Source organism: Centropristis striata, chromosome 23, assembly GCF_030273125.1.
Source record: "Centropristis striata isolate RG_2023a ecotype Rhode Island chromosome 23, C.striata_1.0, whole genome shotgun sequence".
NCBI lineage: Eukaryota > Metazoa > Chordata > Actinopteri > Perciformes > Serranidae > Centropristis > Centropristis striata.
The window spans coordinates 3,222,645-3,240,310 of record NC_081539.1 but is presented as its reverse complement, the minus strand read 5'-3'; positions in this window follow the sequence as shown (position 1 = coordinate 3,240,310).

The following is a 17,666-nucleotide window of genomic DNA, read 5'->3' as shown; positions in this document are numbered from 1 at the left end:
CGTGACGATATTTTGTGGCCCCCACCTTGATATGAAAGTTTAATGTGAGTTTTATATGAATGGCACTTTACCGTGTTGTGTGTGGAAGGTCCCTTTAATTACTTATTTTGGGAATTTTTTGTCCTTTTTTTTTTTGTAATTTTGTGTCTTTTTGTAATAATTTTGTGTCTTTTTTAAAATAATTTTGTGTCTTTTTTAAATAATTTTGTGTCTTTTTAAATAATTTTGTGTCTTTTTTAAATAATTTTGTGTCTTTTTAAATAATTTTGTGTCTTTTTAAAATAATTGTGTGTCTTTTTTGGTAATTTTGTCTTTTTGTAATAATTTTGTGTCTTTTTGGTAATTTTCTGTCTTTTTTAAATAATTTTGTGTCTTTTTGTAATAATTTTGTGTTTTTTTTAAATAATTTTGTGTCTTTTTGGTAATTCTGTGTCTTTTTTTTGGTCATTTTGTGTATTTTTGTAATAATTTTGTGTCTTTTTTAAATAATTTTGTGTCTTTTTTAAATAGTTCTGTGTCTTTTGTTGATAATTGTGTGTCTCTTTTTGGTAATTTTGTAATAATTGTGTGTCTTTTTGTAATAATTCTGTGTCTTTTTTAAGTAATTTATTTATTTTTCTGTCATTTTGTGTCTCTTTTGGGTCATTTTGAGTCTTTTTTAAATAATTTTGTGTCTTTTTTTTCGGTCATTTTGTGTCTTTTTTTTAAATAATTTTGTGTCTTGCACACAATATTACTGATATTTATGGAGCACTTAAGAATACAATAAAGAGCTGCTGTGATGGGTTTGAATGAGTCTTTGTTGTAATCTTATTCTTGTCTCTCACATTTATTTTGTGTCTGTTTTGTTCTCCTGCAGTTCATGTTAGTAAAAAGAAGAAGAAGAAGTCAGCATGCCTCCGAAACGACTCAGCAGAAAAGACCGAAGGAAATTATACACGTCGTTGGCTGGCGAGGTAAGATGTGTTTTATAAAAAGAGAAAAGATGGACGCCTTCATGCTTTAATGATTCTGAACTTCATGTTGCTGCTCAAAGTTTCCTGAGGTAATAATAGTAATAGAACTTATTTTACCATGTGATCCAGCCATGAGAGTACAATCTGTATTATTTCTGGTTATCTGCAGTTGGTTATTGTTAACTGTACCTTGAATCCATTTAAGGCGGGAAAGCATTACCGCATTTCTACCATTAAAACCTGTTGGGGCGCTGTTGTGTTATTCTACCATTAAAGCCGGGAAAGAGGATACGTCGTTTTGTAGTATTTGTAGTTTTTTTCCACCTATTTTCGGTCTCTTGGCCAATGAAATGCATCAGAATACATGTGGGAGTGTCGCAATGCATCATGGGACTTTTCCAGAACTTTGAAATCATCACCAAAAAAAAGACACAAAATGACCAAAAGACACAAAAGACACAAAATGACTAAGAAAAGACAGAAAATGACTAAAAAAAGACATAAAATGACTAAGAAAAGACACAAAATGACTAAAAAAAGACACAAAATGACTAAAAAAAGACACAAATTGTGAAAAAAGACACAAAATGACTAAAAAAAGACACAAAAAGACTAAGAAAAGACACAAAATGACTAAAAATGACACAAAATGACAAAAAAAGACACAAAAGACACAAAATGACTAAGAAAAGACACAAAATGACAAAAAAAGACACAAAATGACTAAGAAAAGACATAAAATGACAAAAAAAGCCTAAGAAAAGCCTAAGAAAAGACACAAAATGACTAAGAAAAGACACAAAATGTGAAAAAAAGACACAAAATGACTAAAAAAAGACTAAAAAAATACATAAAATGAAAAAAAAAAGACACAAAAGGACTAAAAAAGACACAAAATTACTAAAAAAAGACACAAAAAGACACAAAAAATACATAAAATGACCAAAAAAGACACAAAATGACAAAAAAAGACACAAAATGACTTAGAAAAGACATAAAATGACTAAAGAAGACACAAAATGTCTAAAAAAAAGTCACAAAAAGACAAAAAAAAAAGACAAAATGACCAACAAAAGACACAAAATGACTAAGAAAAGACACAAAATGACTAAAAAAGATACAAAATGTCTAAAAAAAGACACAAAAAGACTACAAAAAAAGACATAAAATGACAAAAAAAGCCTAAGAAAAGACTAAGAAAAGACACAAAATGTGAAAAAAAGACACAAAATGACTAAAAAAAGACAAAAAAATACATAAAATGAAAAAAAAAAGACACAAAAGGACTAAAAAAGACACAAAATTACTAAAAAAAGACACAAAAAGACACAAAAAATACATAAAATGGCCAAAAAATGACCAAAAAAGACACAAAATGACAAAAAAAGACACAAAATGAGAATACATGTGGGAGTGTCGCAATGCAACATGGGACTTTTCCAGAACTTTGAAATCATCACCAAAAAAAGACACAAAATGACCAAAAAAAGACACAAAATGACTAAAGAAAAAGACATAAAATGACAAAAAAAAGACACAAAATGACCACAAAATGACCAAAAAAGACACAAAATGACCAAAAAAAGAAAACAGAATACATGTGGGAGTGTCACAATGCATCATGGGACTTTTCCAGAACTTATAAATCATGGCGGAAGACGACTATAGCGGAGGGAGCTCAGATATAACAGCTATAAGCTCTCAAATACTTTTTGAATTTCATTTCTGAAAATGAAAAATCTATTATTTAGTAGGAAGAGTTGGCACTTCTGTTGAATTTACAGAAAAACTTCAGGTTTTAGGGGGTTATTTTAAAATCTCCCAGAGGTTTTACAGGCGTTTTTACAGGCGTTTTAGGCCTAAGGTTAATGAACTCAGTGCTTTTATTAAAACTAATAATCTGTCACCATCTAGTGGACAGAGAAGTGAATCACACGTCACTGCAGCATTATAAACCAGTCACTAAGTCACAGTCAGTTATTTTACCATCTTAAGAGGCTTTTGGAAATAAAAAAAATAAAAAAAAAGGATACATGGAAAATGAGTCACTTGAGACTTTATGTGGACATGAGTTTAGTTACTGAAGTTTCTGATCTCTAAACTATAAACAAACGGATTGAAACACACAACAGTGAGGGCGATAGAGCATTTGATTGCTTTAACCTCTTTCATTTCATCCCTATTTTTGAGCAAAAATGTCAAAAATTAAGACAAATAATAATAATCATTGCTGTAGTAGGGCTGGGCGATATATCGATATAAAAGAGCCGCAAAAAGACAGAAAAAAACCCTAAACTACTTAAAAAATACACAAAATGACCAAAAAAAGACACAAAATTACAAAAAAAGACACAAAATTACAGAAAAAGACACAAAATTACAGAAAAAAAACTAAATTACTCAAAGACACAAAATGACCAAAAAAATACACAAAATTACCCAAAAAGACACAAAATGACCCAAAAAATACACAAAATATTAAAAAGACACAAAATTACCAAAAAAGACACATAATTACCAAAAAAGACACAAAATTACCAAAAAGACACAAAATTAGCAAAAAAGACACAAAATATTAAAAAGACACAAAATTACCAAAAAAGACACAAAATATTAAAAAGACACAAAATTACCAAAAAAGACACAAAATATTAAAAAGACACACAATTACCAAAAAAGACACAAAATTAGCAAAAAAGACACAGAATTACCAAAAAAAGACACAAAATTAGCAAAAAAGACACAAAATTAGCAAAAAAAGACACAAAATATTAAAAAGACACAAAATTACCAAAAAAGATACAAAATATTAAAAAGACACAAAATTACCAAAAAAGACACAAAATTACCAAAAGAGACACAAAATATTAAAAAGACACAAAATTACCAAAAAAGACACAAAATATTAAAAAGACACAAAATTACCAAAAAGGACACAAAATTACCAAAAAAGACACAAAATTAGCAAAAAAGACACAGAATTACCAAAAAAAGACACAAAATTACCAAAAAAGACACAAAATTACCAAAAAAGACACAAAATTAGCAAAAAAGACACAAAATTACCAAAAAAGACACAAAATATTAAAAAGACACAAAATGACCAAAAGAGACACATAATTACCAAAAAAAGACACAAAATTACCAAAAAGACACAAAATTATTAAAAAAGACACAGAATTACAAAAAAAGACACAAAATTACCAAAAAAGACACAAAATTACCAAAAAAGACACAAAATTATTAAAAAAGACACAAAATTACCAAAAAAGACACAAAATTACCAAAAAAGACACAAAATTATTAAAAAAGACACAGAATCACAAAAAAAGACACAAAATTACCAAAAAAGACACATAATTACCAAAAAAAGACACAGAATTACCAAAAAAGACACAAAATTACCAAAAAGACACAAAATTATTAAAAAAGACACAGAATCTCAAAAAAGACACAAAATTACCAAAAAAGACACAGAATTACCAAAAAAGACACAAAATTACCAAAAAAGACACAAAATTATTAAAAAAGACACAAAACTACCAAAAAAGACACAAAATTATTAAAAAAGACACAGAATCACAAAAAAAAGACATACAATTACTAAAAGAAAAACTTCAGGTTTTAGGGGCTTATTTTAAAATCGCCCAAAGGTTTTATGGGCATTTTTTCCAGCCGTTTTAGGCCTGAATGTGTTAATGGTGTTGAATGAACTATGTGAGCTTGTTGTTCAGGTACTGACCACTAGAGGGCGCTGCCTGAACACTAAAGAGACGATGAGGGCTGAACACAGGATCTCATGCTGGTTGCTGCAGCAGAACAGACTGCAGCCTAATACTGAACACTGTGACGGCTCTATTAAACTGAATTGCATTGAAATTGGTAGAGTGCTCCTTTAAAAAATAGTTCTGTTGGTTTGATAAAGTTTTGTGTCAATATATTCAGCTGCAAGCAATCATTGCATCAATCCTGCTGCTAACCTGACTCATCACATTGATCTAAAACATGAATGTCTCCGTAAGGTTTAGAAGTCAAGTCAGTTCATATATTTGGGTCAATATACATACAATTAGTTTACAATGTTTACACAGTTAACTATTTACATATCTAGATTTTCACCAATTTATATAAATATTCACACATTTGCTGAATCTACCGCTCTGATTTTCATGCTCAGCCTCAATCATATTTTCTCTTTTTCACACCATGATCTGTCTCTTTTGGTAAATGTATGTCTCTTTTTGGTCATTTTTACATCTGTTTTTGGTTATTTTGTTTCATTTTTGGTAAATTTATGTCTTTTTGGGTCATTTTTGTGTCTATTTTTGGTCATTTTGTGTATTGTCTTTGTTATGTTGTGTCTCTTTTGGTCATTTTGTGTCTTTTTGGTCATTTTTGTGTCTTTTTGGGTCATTTTTACATCTATTTTTGGTCATTTTGTTTCATTTTTGGTAAATTTATGTCTTTTTGTGTCATTTTTGTGTCTTTTTGGTCATTTTTGTGTCTTTTTGGGTCATTTTTATATCTATTTTTGGTCATTTTGTTTCATTTTTGGTAAATTTATGTCTTTTTGGGTCATTTTTGTGTCTTTTTGGGTCATTTCTGCATCTATTTTTGGTCATTTTGTGTCTTTTTGGGTCATTTCTGCATCTATTTTTGGTCATTTTGTGTCTTTTTGGGTCATTTCTGCATCTATTTTTGGTCATTTTGTGTCTTTTTGGTCATTTTATGTATTGTCTTTGTTATGTTGTGTCTCTTTTGGTAAATTTATGTCTTTTTCTGGTCATTTTTGTGTCTATTTGGGTCATTTTTACATCTGTTTTTGGTCATTTCGTTTCATTTTTGGTAATTTTCTGTTTTTTGGGTCATTTTTGTGTCTTTACATCTAAAAAAAAATAGAATATCATGCAAAAGTTCAATATTTTTTGTCAATCATAGAAATCAGAAAGTGAAAGTCATGATCTGTTACTTCAGCAGCTCGATATTTGATATTTAATGAGCAGTTGAACAGGTGAGAGTGTGTTATTATGAGTTTACTATGTGAACCATTATAGTACGCTCATTCCACCACTCTGTTTTTTGCATGGCCTTTACCAGCACAGCTGTTTATCTGCTCAAACCAGCGATGAACTACTAAAGGTCACTCAGCCCTTATAGGCTACAAAGACCTAGCTTGATCTTTTGCAGCCAGTCAGCTTGGAGTCGGAGCATTCACAGATGGAAGGAATATTTTTAAAAAGTCCACTGGAACCTTTAAATCAACCACATATTAGCCTTATTGACAGTGTTTGGGTTGTTTCCTCCTACTGAACATATGCATTAATCAAAAGTTACTAAAATGTGAGAAATAAAAGCATGCAAACTGTTATAATGATGCTAATTTGAGGCCTTATACTTACACTTGCAAAATTGCCATTTAATTTATGAGTGACTGGTTAGTAGTGAGTGACGTGTGACCTATCAATCAATATCTAACCCAGGGGTCTCAAACTCAAATTACCTGGGGGCCGCTGGAGGCAGTATCAAAATGACCAAAAAAAGACACAAAATTACAACAAAAAAGACACAAAATGATCAAAAAGAGACGCAAAATTATTGAAAAAACACACAAAATGACAAAAAAAAGACACAAAATTACAAAAAAAGACACAAAATGACCAAAAAAAACACTAAATTATTTAAAAAAGACACAAAATGACCAAAAAAGACACAAAATTATTTTAAAAAGATACAAAATTATTAAAAAAGACACAAAATTATTAAAAAAGACACAAAATTATTTAAAAAGACACAAAATTATTAAAAAAGACACAAAATTATTAAAAAAGACTCACAATTATTAAAAAAGACACAAAATTATTTAGAAAGAAACATAATGACAAAAAATACACAAAATTATTTAAAAAGACGCAAAATTACCAAAAAAGACACAAAATTATTAAAAGACTCACAATTATTAAAAAAGGCACAAAATTATTTTGAAAAGACACAAAATGACCAAAAAAAGACACAAAATTACTAAAAAAGACAAAAAATGACCAAAAAACACTAAATTAGTTAAAAAAGACACAAAATGACAAAAAGAAACAAAATGACAAAAAAATACACAAAATTATTAAAAAAGACACAAAATTATTTAAAAAGACACAAAATTATTAAAAAAGGACTCACAATTATTAAAAAAGACACAAAATTATTAAAAAAGGACACAAAATTATTAAAAAAGGAACAAAATTATTAAAAAATACGCAAAATGACAAAAAATATACAAAATTATTTAAAAATACGCAAAATTACCAAAAAAGACACAAAATTATTAAAAGACTCACAATTATTAAAAAAGACACAAAATTATTAAAAAAAGACACAAAATTACCAAAAAAAACCCCAAAAAAAATATTTAAAAAAGACACAAAATGACAAAAAAAGACACAAAATTATTTAAAAAAGATACAAAATTATTTAAAAAAGATACAAAATTATTAAAAAAGACACAAAATTATTAAAAAAAGATACAAAATTACCAAAAAAAGTAATTAAAGGGACCTTCCACACACAACACGGTAAAGTGCCATTTATATAAAACTCACATTAAACTTTCATATCAAGGTGGGGGCCACAAAATATCGTCACAAGGGCCACAATTGGCCCGCGGGCCGCGAGTTTGAGACCCATGTTGTATATTCCATGTTTCCTTGCTGTGACCTGGTGGAGGCCAGCACTCCAGCCTTCAGTCTCCACTTCCTGCCACATTTATTTCCATTCAGGAACTCTCCTTCATATCGACGGGTCCGCGACAAAGACGCTGCATGAATATTGTTATGAAGTGTGACATACCAGATAAGCCGGGGCTGCTTGAAGCATGCTACTTTGAAGTTCCCCACTCTGCTGCTTTGGCTTTTATTAAGAGCTGTTTATTCACACATGATGGAATCAGATCACGTGTGTTACACTAGAGCAGCTCCTCAACCTTTTAGAGTCTCGACCCCCAATTTAACAAGAATCTCACACTTCAGATCAGACAAACTCAGTTGATACGACGAATTTTGGACAAATAATGAAGCAGACAACAACTAAAACATCTCTCTGTCTGTGCATTTATATATTTTTTTATATTATATTGTTCCTTTTAATCTAAGTCCTTTGCTATCAGTTTAAAGGTCCATTCTGACCTCCTGAGTGTGTAACAGTCAGCTTCAAGCCAGAGACTCCTTGGAAAGTAACAACTTGATACTTTGGGATTTGTCAGAAAAGACACAAAATTACCCAAAAAAGAATCAAATTGACCATGAAATGACACAAAATGACCACAAAAAGACAAATTGACCAAAAAAGACAAAAAAAAAAGACCAAGAAAAGCACAAATTGACCACAAAATGATCAAAAAAAGACACAAAATTACCAAAAAAAGACACAAAATTACCAAAAAAGACACAAAAAGACCAAAAAAAGACACAAAAAACACCACAAAATGACCAAAAAAGATACAAAATGACCAAAAAAGACACAAAATTACCAAAAAAAAGACACAAAATAATTTTTAGAAAGACACAAAATAATTAAAAAAAGACAAAATGACCAAAAAATAAACAAAATGACTAAAAAAGGACACAAAATAATTTTAAAAAGACACAAAATTATTTAAAAAAGACACAAAATGACCAAAAAAAACAATCAAATTGACCACAAAATGACACAAAAAGACAAATTGACCAAAAACGACACAAAATTACCAAAAAAGACACAAATTGACCACAAAATGATCAAAAAAAGACACAAAATTACCAAAAAAGACACAAAATTACCAAAAAGAGATACAAAATGACCAAAAAAGACACAAAATGGCCAAAAAGACACAAAATAATAAAAAAAAAGACTAAATGACCCAAAAATATACAAAATTACTAAAAAAGACACAAAATTATTTAAAAAAAACCACACAATTATTTAAACAAGACAGAAAATTACCAAAAATAAGTAATTAAAGGGACCTTCCACACACAACACGTAAAGTGCCATTCATATAAAACTCACATTAAACTTTCATATCAAGGTGGGGGCCAGAAAGTTCTCTCAGTGTCTTGATGCTGTGTGAATATTGTGGGACTGAGAAGGATCGATGTGTTTCTCAGTGATGCTTGTGTCTGTTAACTCCTGGTTCCTGCTGTATTGACTGTATCTGGGTCACACTGCCGCCTGTGGCGTCATGGTGTAATAAAACACAATGTAAGCATTTCTCATATCTCATCCACAACACTATTAATAGATCCAGTCAGTCAGGGTGATGTCATCATGGCAGCAGCAGTTCAGTTTGAGTGGTTTTCTTTAGATCAGGGGTCTCAGACTCAGATTACCCAGGGGGGCCGCTGGAGGCAGCATCAACATGACCAAAAGAAGACACAAAATTACTAAAAAAGACACAAAATGACCAAAGAAAGACACAAAATGACTGAAAAAAGACACAAAATGACCAAAAAAAGACACAAAATGACTGAAAAAAAAGTAAATTCCTAAAAAAGAAACAAAATGACCAAAAAAGACACAGAATTATAAAAAAAAGACACAAAAAGTTTTTAAAAAGACACAAAATGACCAAAAAAAGATACAAAATTATTTTTAAAAAAGATACAAAATGACCAAAAAAAGATACAAAATTATTTTTAAAAAAGATACAAAATGACCAAAAAAAGATACAAAATTATTTTTAAAAAGATACAAAATGACCAAAAAAAGATACAAAATTATTTTAAAAAAGATACAAAATGACCAAAAAAAGATACAAAATTATTTTAAAAAAAAGATACAAAATGACCAAAAAAAGATACAAAATTATTTTAAAAAGATACAAAATGACCCAAAAACACAAAGTGACAGAAAAAACTAAATTCCTAAAAAAGACACAAAATGACCAAAAAAGACACAGAATTCTTAAAAAAGACACAAAATTATTATAAAAGACACACAATTATTAATAACTTACAAAACTTGTGTTCAAAGTCAAGCAAAAACATAAACATAAACAAATGCCAGAATATTTATCTAAAGATAATAAACGTCATCTTGATACATTGCAGGTTAAGTTAATTAATGCCGTCTCAGTCGCTAAAGTTATTGTTAATTAATTTATATGCGTTAGATGATGATGTACTATGTGCAACTATGCCATTCAGAAAGTTATACATTTCTTTATTGTGTTTACAGGGAATGAAAGTCCGCTATTATCCTTCATTGTTATTTATAAATAACTGCTATTGTACTGTACTGTAAAATAAAAAATAAAAAATCACAGAACATATTTCCATGATGAATGATGCGCCGCTGCTTTTATGAAACTAAGTAGCGGCCAGATTCAGCCAGGATCAGTTAAATATTCAGGTTTAATCCACTTTGTGGCTTTTACTTGCTAAATCGTGGAGATTCAACCTTAAAGGAACACTCCACCGTTTTTTCATATTAAAACATGTTATTCGGTCAAGTAAGACGAGTTGATACGGACCTCTTGCGTCTCAATGCGTGCACTCAATCGCCCTGGCGCGCGGCGCCACTTGGCTAGCACTTAGCTTAGCCCAGTTCATTCATTAGGATCCAAACAGATGGACAGTTAGAAGCCACCAAACTCCTCCACGTTTTCCCTATTTAAATACAGCTACACGAGTAGTTAAACGACCAAGTATGGCGACACAAAATAAAACGTGGCGCTTTTCTAAGCGGATAAAAAGGAGAACTATAATGTATGGCGGAATAGCACTTGGGAGCACTTCGACTCGGCGCAGTAATATCATCACTCCTGAAAAATCTTCTCCCCTCAGGAGTGATGATATTACTGCGCCAAGTCGAAGTGCTCCCAAGTGCTATAAATAGGGAAAACGTGGAGGAGTTTGGTCGCTTCTAACTGTCCATCTGTTTGGGTCCTAATGAATGAACTGGGCTAAGCTAAGTGCTAGCCAAGTAGCTCCGCGTGCCAGGGCGATTGAGTGCACGCATTGAGACGCAAGAGGTCTGTATCAACTCGTCTTACTTGACCGAATAACATGTTTTAATATGAAAAAACGGTGGAGTGTTCCTTTAAAGCATCTTCTTCCATTTTCACAAATATAATAATAATTATATAATATGTGTCAGAGTGCTGATGCCAAAGACACATCCATGTGGTGAACTGATTTTGAAATTGCGGCGCTGAATTTAAGCAGGACGTCCAATTACGCAATGACGCACAACTGAACACTGAAGGCTGTCCCATTTGTGCGTTATTACAGTGATAGGAAGGACTCTTGCCTCGTCTCTGGAGGACCCGACTCTGTAGGAAGGATCCTACCAAGGAAGGATCCTTGACTTTGGGATACAGACTGTTTGCAGGTTCGAAATGAAATCGAGGGCACAAGGCGGTATAGGTATACGCCATAGACTGTATATAAATAATGGACGTAGTCACCGTGACGTCACCCATTGGTTTGTGGCCCGTTGGAAGCCTCGAGTTCAGCGCTACACTCGTCGCCATCTTGCGTCGCCATCTTGTTTCCGATACGCGGAGCAGACCATATTTGGACTGTGGAGGAGGAGAGGGATCTGACGACACTGACTACACGCATCTCTACACCAGCAACCTGACTGAGAGAAGCTGCTGCTAATTCATGTTAGCATTAACTGGGATGCTAGTTTTGGCTAGCAAAAAAACAAAAACAAAATGTATCTTTCTTACCTCAGAAAACTGAGCAGCGACTCCTTGGAGTGTCTGTTAGTCCAACCAAACACTGAACAAGACATTTAATGAACAAAACGTTCAAATAAACTGTCATTAAGTGAAAATACAGTGAAAGGGTCAAAGTTATGAGACCAAACCGCTAAACGTCCTTTTTTATATCTATATAACGTTATATATAACTTTATTGACACGTTGCCGTGGATACGCATTGTTCTGCTTCTCTCCTGATGACGGCTCGCCTTGTTAGTGACCTGTCAATCAAAGGTAGCCCCGCCCCAAATCATACGATTCTTTATCTTCTATTTTCTTCTAAATGGGGCCATTATTAGAACTATTGACATCAAATTGTCTTGAAGAAGATTTTTTACTAGTGATTGAGACCATAATGTTGTCCCTGAAAATTTTTTCTGAGCTAATAAATCAAGTGAGAAGTTTTCAAATTTAGCACTGAAATGAATGGGCAGATTTCTTTTGCAGCCAAACTTAGCACCCCCTACTGGAATTTTCGGTGAATTGCAGGCTTTATGCACTTCCTGGTGGCCTCCATGCTCAGGCACGGAGATTGCCGCCTGGTATACGCAGGCTAACTGATGCTGTCCTCACACACAGTGAACTCATTCACCACAGTAAATATGGCATCAAAGCGAAGCGTGGCGTGTTTCCTCTTCCTGTTGCTGTCACCAGGAGCAGCAGAGACACTAATGAGCACTCAGGTGTCCCTCAAAGCATGAAAAGACTCGGAGGCTGACACACACACTTGTAGAGAAGATTAAAGCACAATCAGACACTATTAAACTATCAAGTGAGACCAAAGCACAACTTGGATTAATTCAACAACAAAGTCTAAATACACCGTCAACAAGAAAGAGATGTTCAGTCCTGCAGAGTAAAGGCTAAAAAAACCTCCGAGAAAACCTTCTATTATTCTGTCCTCACTGTGCTCTGATCAATCAGCTGATTTAAAGCATCAACCATAAGAAATGTTACCATTATATCTAAACCAGGGGTCTCAAACTGGCGGCCCGCGGGCCAATTTTGGCCCTCGTGACTATATTTTGTGGCCCCCACCTTGATATGAAAGTTTAATGTGAGTTTTATATGAATGGCACTTTACCGTGTTGTGTGTGGAAGGTCCCTTTAATTACTTTTTTTGGTAATTTTGTGTCTTTTTTTTTTTTTTTTTTTAGTAATTTTGTGTCTTTTTCGGTCATTTTGTGTCTTTTTTGTCATTTTGTGTTTTTTCAGTCATTTTGTGTTTTTTCAGTCATTTTGTGTCTTTTTGTAATTTTGTGTCTTTTTTTGTAATTTTGTGTCTTTTTCGGCCATTTTGTGCCTTTTTTTGCCGTCATTTTGTGTCTGTTTTTGGTAATTTTGTGTCTCTTTACAGTAATTTTGTGTCTTTTTTAAAGTAATTTCGTTTTTTTCTGTCATTTTGTGTCTTTTTCTGGTAATTCTGTGTCTTTTTTGGTCATTTTGTGTTTTTTCAGTCATTTTGTGTCTTTTTTGGTCATTTTGTGTATTTTTTAAAGTAATTTTGTGGTTTTTTTTGTCATTTTGTGTATTTTTTTTAAGTAATTTAGTTTTTTTCTGTCATTTTGTGTCTTTTTTTGGTCATTTTGATACTGCCTCCAGTGGCCCCCAGGTCATTTGAGTTTGAGACCCCTGCTCTATTCTGTCGATTGGGGTGGAGATTTTCTTGTGGATATAATATCAAATAAATATCACCTAATTAAAAAAAAAAAAGAAAAGAAAAGAAACATAAAATGTGGTCAAATAAACCACACTAAAGAGTCACTATAATAATCACTGGAGCTCCTCGTTGCATTTCCATGTTTGCTTCCGTCTAGTAAGGAAAAATCTGGCACTGTGCACATCATATGCTGAATTAGAACTGTGAAATCACAATCCGTGTGTGTGTGTGTGTGTGTGTGTGTGTGTGTGAGAGAGAAAGTGACAGATGGACCTATATGTCTATGGAGGACTCCTCTGTGTTCACACACTCACAACTTCTGACATATACTGCTCTCTGATTGGCTGGATTTGGAGCCTCCTTTCTGCCTGATTGGCCCTGTGTGTGTGTGTGTGTGTGTGTGTGTGTGTGTGTGTGTGTGTGTGTGTGTGTAAGAAATAGCACACCCATTGCAAATGTGTAAAGATGAGTGCATCTGTGTGTGTAAAAGCGTGTGGGTTTTCTGCTATTCTCCTTTTTTTATGCTAATATGTGCAAATCTATTTATATCAGTATGAAAATGAGAAGACAATATATAGAACTAATTATTGCCACATGTAGTTGAGCTCTAATGAACGAATTATGTGGATATATTACAGCATGGGTCTCAAACTCGCGGGCCAATTGTGGCCCTCGTGATGATATTTTGTGGCCCCCACCTTGATATGAAAGTTTAATGTGAGTTTTATATGAATGGCACTTTACCGTGTTGTGTGTGGAAGGTCCCTTTAATTACTTTTTTAAATAATTTTGTCTTTTTTTTTTAATGATTTTGTGTCTTTTTTTTTTATAATTTTGTTTCTTTTTTTTGTAATTTTGTGTTTTTGGGTCATTTTGTGTTTTTTTTTTGTCATTTTGTGTCTTTTTTAGTCATTTTGTGGTAATTTAGTCTTTTTTAGTCATTTTTGGGTCATTTTGTTTCTTTTTGGTCAATTTGTTTCTTTTTTGGGTCATTTTGTTTCTTTTTGGGTCATTTTGTTTCTTTTTTGGTCAATTTGTGTCTTTTTGGTCAATTTGAGTCCCTTTTTGCTTAATTTTATGTATTTTTTGCTTCTTTGGTCATCATTTTTTGTCGTTCAGCCTCAATGTGAGTCGTAGTTTTGCTGCCTGTGTCTTTTTTTGGGTCACTTTGTGTCTTTTCTGGTAATTTTGTGTCTTTTTTGGTAATTTTGTGGTCAATTTGTTTCTTTTTTTAGTCATTTTGTGTCTTTTTTGGGTCATTTTGTTTCTTTTTTGGTCAATTTGTTTCTTTTCTGGTCATTTTATGTCTCTTTTGTTAATTTTGTGGTCAATTTGTTTCTTTTTTTAGTCATTTTGTGTCTTTTTTGGGTCATTTTGTTTCTTTTTTGGTCAATTTGTTTCTTTTCTGGTCATTTTATGTCTCTTTTGTTAATTTTGTGGTCAATTTGTTTCTTTTTTTGTCATTTTGTGTCTTTTTTGGGTCATTTTGTTTCTTTTTTGGTCAATTTATGTCTTTTTGGTCAATTTGTGTCATTTTGTGGTCATTTTTTGTCATTTTGTGGTCAATTCGAGTCCCTTTTTGCTTAATTTTATGTATTTTTTTTGTTTTTTGGTCATCATTTTTTGTTGTTCAGCCTAAATGTGAGTCCAGGGGAGCCCAGTCTGTTCCTGGTTGAGGAAAACTGTCTTAATAATTTATGCACACTGCAATCAACCACTCTGTGATGACATTATTATGTAGGAAAAGCATCGTTAGAGGTGTGTGTGTGTGTGTTTGAACATGATGTCAGCAGCATATAGATTTGGCCTCATTGCTATTGAAACGGGGAGCGCTGACGGAGTGACACAGTAATGGCAGTCATTACTCAGAGCTGTCACTGTGTACCCACCTGACTCCACACATCCTCTTCATCTTCATCTCCATCTCCGTCTGTCTCTCCGTCTCCTCTGACAACCTTCACTTATGGATTTCGGCGTGTCGGTGAAGCACATAAATGTGGAGTTGGAGAGGATGTTGAGTATGAAATAAGATGAGAATTCAGTGATCCATGTGGGGAAATGAGGTCGCTGCAGCAACAGAGGGAAACAGCTAAAGAAACACAAGTACAGAGGCAGCAGTTGATATTGAAAATAAAGAACACAACCGTTCCGACATGAGAGGAAGCGGAAATGTATGAAGAGATGTGATAGAATTATGAAGAGGTGCAAACTGAACATAAAAATGGAAACAGTTCAGATCAGACAAACTCAGTTGATACGACGAATTTTGGACAAATAATGAAGCAGACAACAACTAAAAGAGACTCCTTGGAAAGTAATAACTTGCTACTTTGGGATTTGTCAGAAAAGACACAAAATGACCACAAAAAATAATCAAATTGACCACAAAATGATCAAAAAAAGACACAAAATGATCAAAAAAAGACACAAAATGACCAAAAAATTATATAAAATTAAGCAAAAAAGGACTCAAATTGACCAAAAAATGACCACAAAAAGACCCAAAATGACCAAAAAAAGACAAAATGTGTCTTTTTTTGGTCATTTTGATGCTGCCTCCAGCTGCCCCCAGGTAATTTGAGTTTGAGACCCCTGTTATGAAGCTATTGCTACACTTAATGGCAAAAATTGCACTGGTCTGTTGGACTTGAAGAAAAATAAACAATATTTTTGTTGCTTAAGCTTATGTATTCAGTCATTATTCAGTGGTATACTAAAAATCCATGTGAAAAAAATTACTTCTCACTGTTCTCAGGTCAAATATTTATATGCGATTAAAATGCGATTAATTTCGATTAATTCATTACAAAGCCTCTAATTAATTAGATTAATTTTTTTTAATCGAGTCCGGCCCTAAAAAAACAACTTGACCTATCATCATTTAAGTCATTTAAGGTCATCCTAATGCTGTAAGAGTGAAGACCTTAATGCTTGCAGGCATTTACTCCTCACCAAGCTCATTAATCAGCTTAAACTCTGTCTTTGCACCACTATCCTCCCAGTACTCAGCAAACTGATGGACATAATAATCCATTTGCAAATGTTCGTCCCGCTACTACAAATTATATATCAAAACGTGCGGTTTGATCGGGATCGGTGTGCTATTACTTTTCTCTACGGAATACGAATTTGAAACTGCCCAAAATTTTGCATTGAAATGAATGGGACTGCCGAAAAAAAAATTAGCGAAAAAGAACAATAATTGGAGATTTTTAAACGTCTACTTCTCCGGCATAATTTCACCTAGAGACTCCATTTAAACTTTAAACAGTAGACACAAGTCTTGTGTATTAGTGTATTAATCCACGTTTCGATAGGTCATATCGTTTTTTATCAATCCCTGTTCAATGACCATGATCATTTTTGGAGAAATTCTGAGATTATAATGGGTGTGTATTGCACGGAATGTTCGTGTCACAGTGTGTGACATCATCGCCAGAGTGTAGAGGGAGAGAAAAAACTGTCAAAAAATAAATTTGAAAACTGCGCTCCAGGCCGCAAATTCCACTCTACAGAAATAATTTATACATAGAAATGTAGGAAAATTATTCTTCTCCCTCACAATCGTCTGTAAAGCTGTCAGAGTTATAGTTTGGGCGTACGACGCACAGATGATCCACCAACACGCACCAACAGCCTCATTGGCTCCCACATTAAAACGCAGGAAGATTTCTGAAAAAGGGACATGTAACAGTTTATTTAGATCGCTCTAACAAAGCTATTTTTAAATTTTTCTTTAAAAAAAACATGTGTAGACATTCAGGAAGAACTCAGGACGCCTCAAAAAGTGAAGTCGGATCAATGATAGGTATTATGGTTTTACCAAAAATTCTTTCTGTTCGAGGCCAGAAATTCCAGTCTGTCCACCTCTGGCTGCTGTTATTGTGCCGGAACATTCGACAGTGGCAGTTAATTCTGTTGTCTGCTCTGATTGCCTTTGATCTTTGCTGTGATTACAGTTACAGATACATGCACACACACACACACACACACACACACACACACATTTTGAGGTTAAAGGTCATAGGTTGCTGTATAAATAAATACTTGAAAAGGAATGCTTGTTGTAGGTGTGCTCTTTGTATATAATATAATATCATAACATTACTAGTATTAATTGTTATAAATCTCTGAAGAATCTCATCATAGTGTACACACACCGGCAGTAGCCCCCGTGGCCCTTTCAGAATTTCCCCACAGGAAATTTTCTAGTTTAGGTTTAATAGTCCGTTCTGGCTCGACTATTAATGTCATTTTTAATTTTTCAGTTCGGTTTTGGGCTTTTTTTTTGGCTGAGATATAATTATAATTGTGCTAC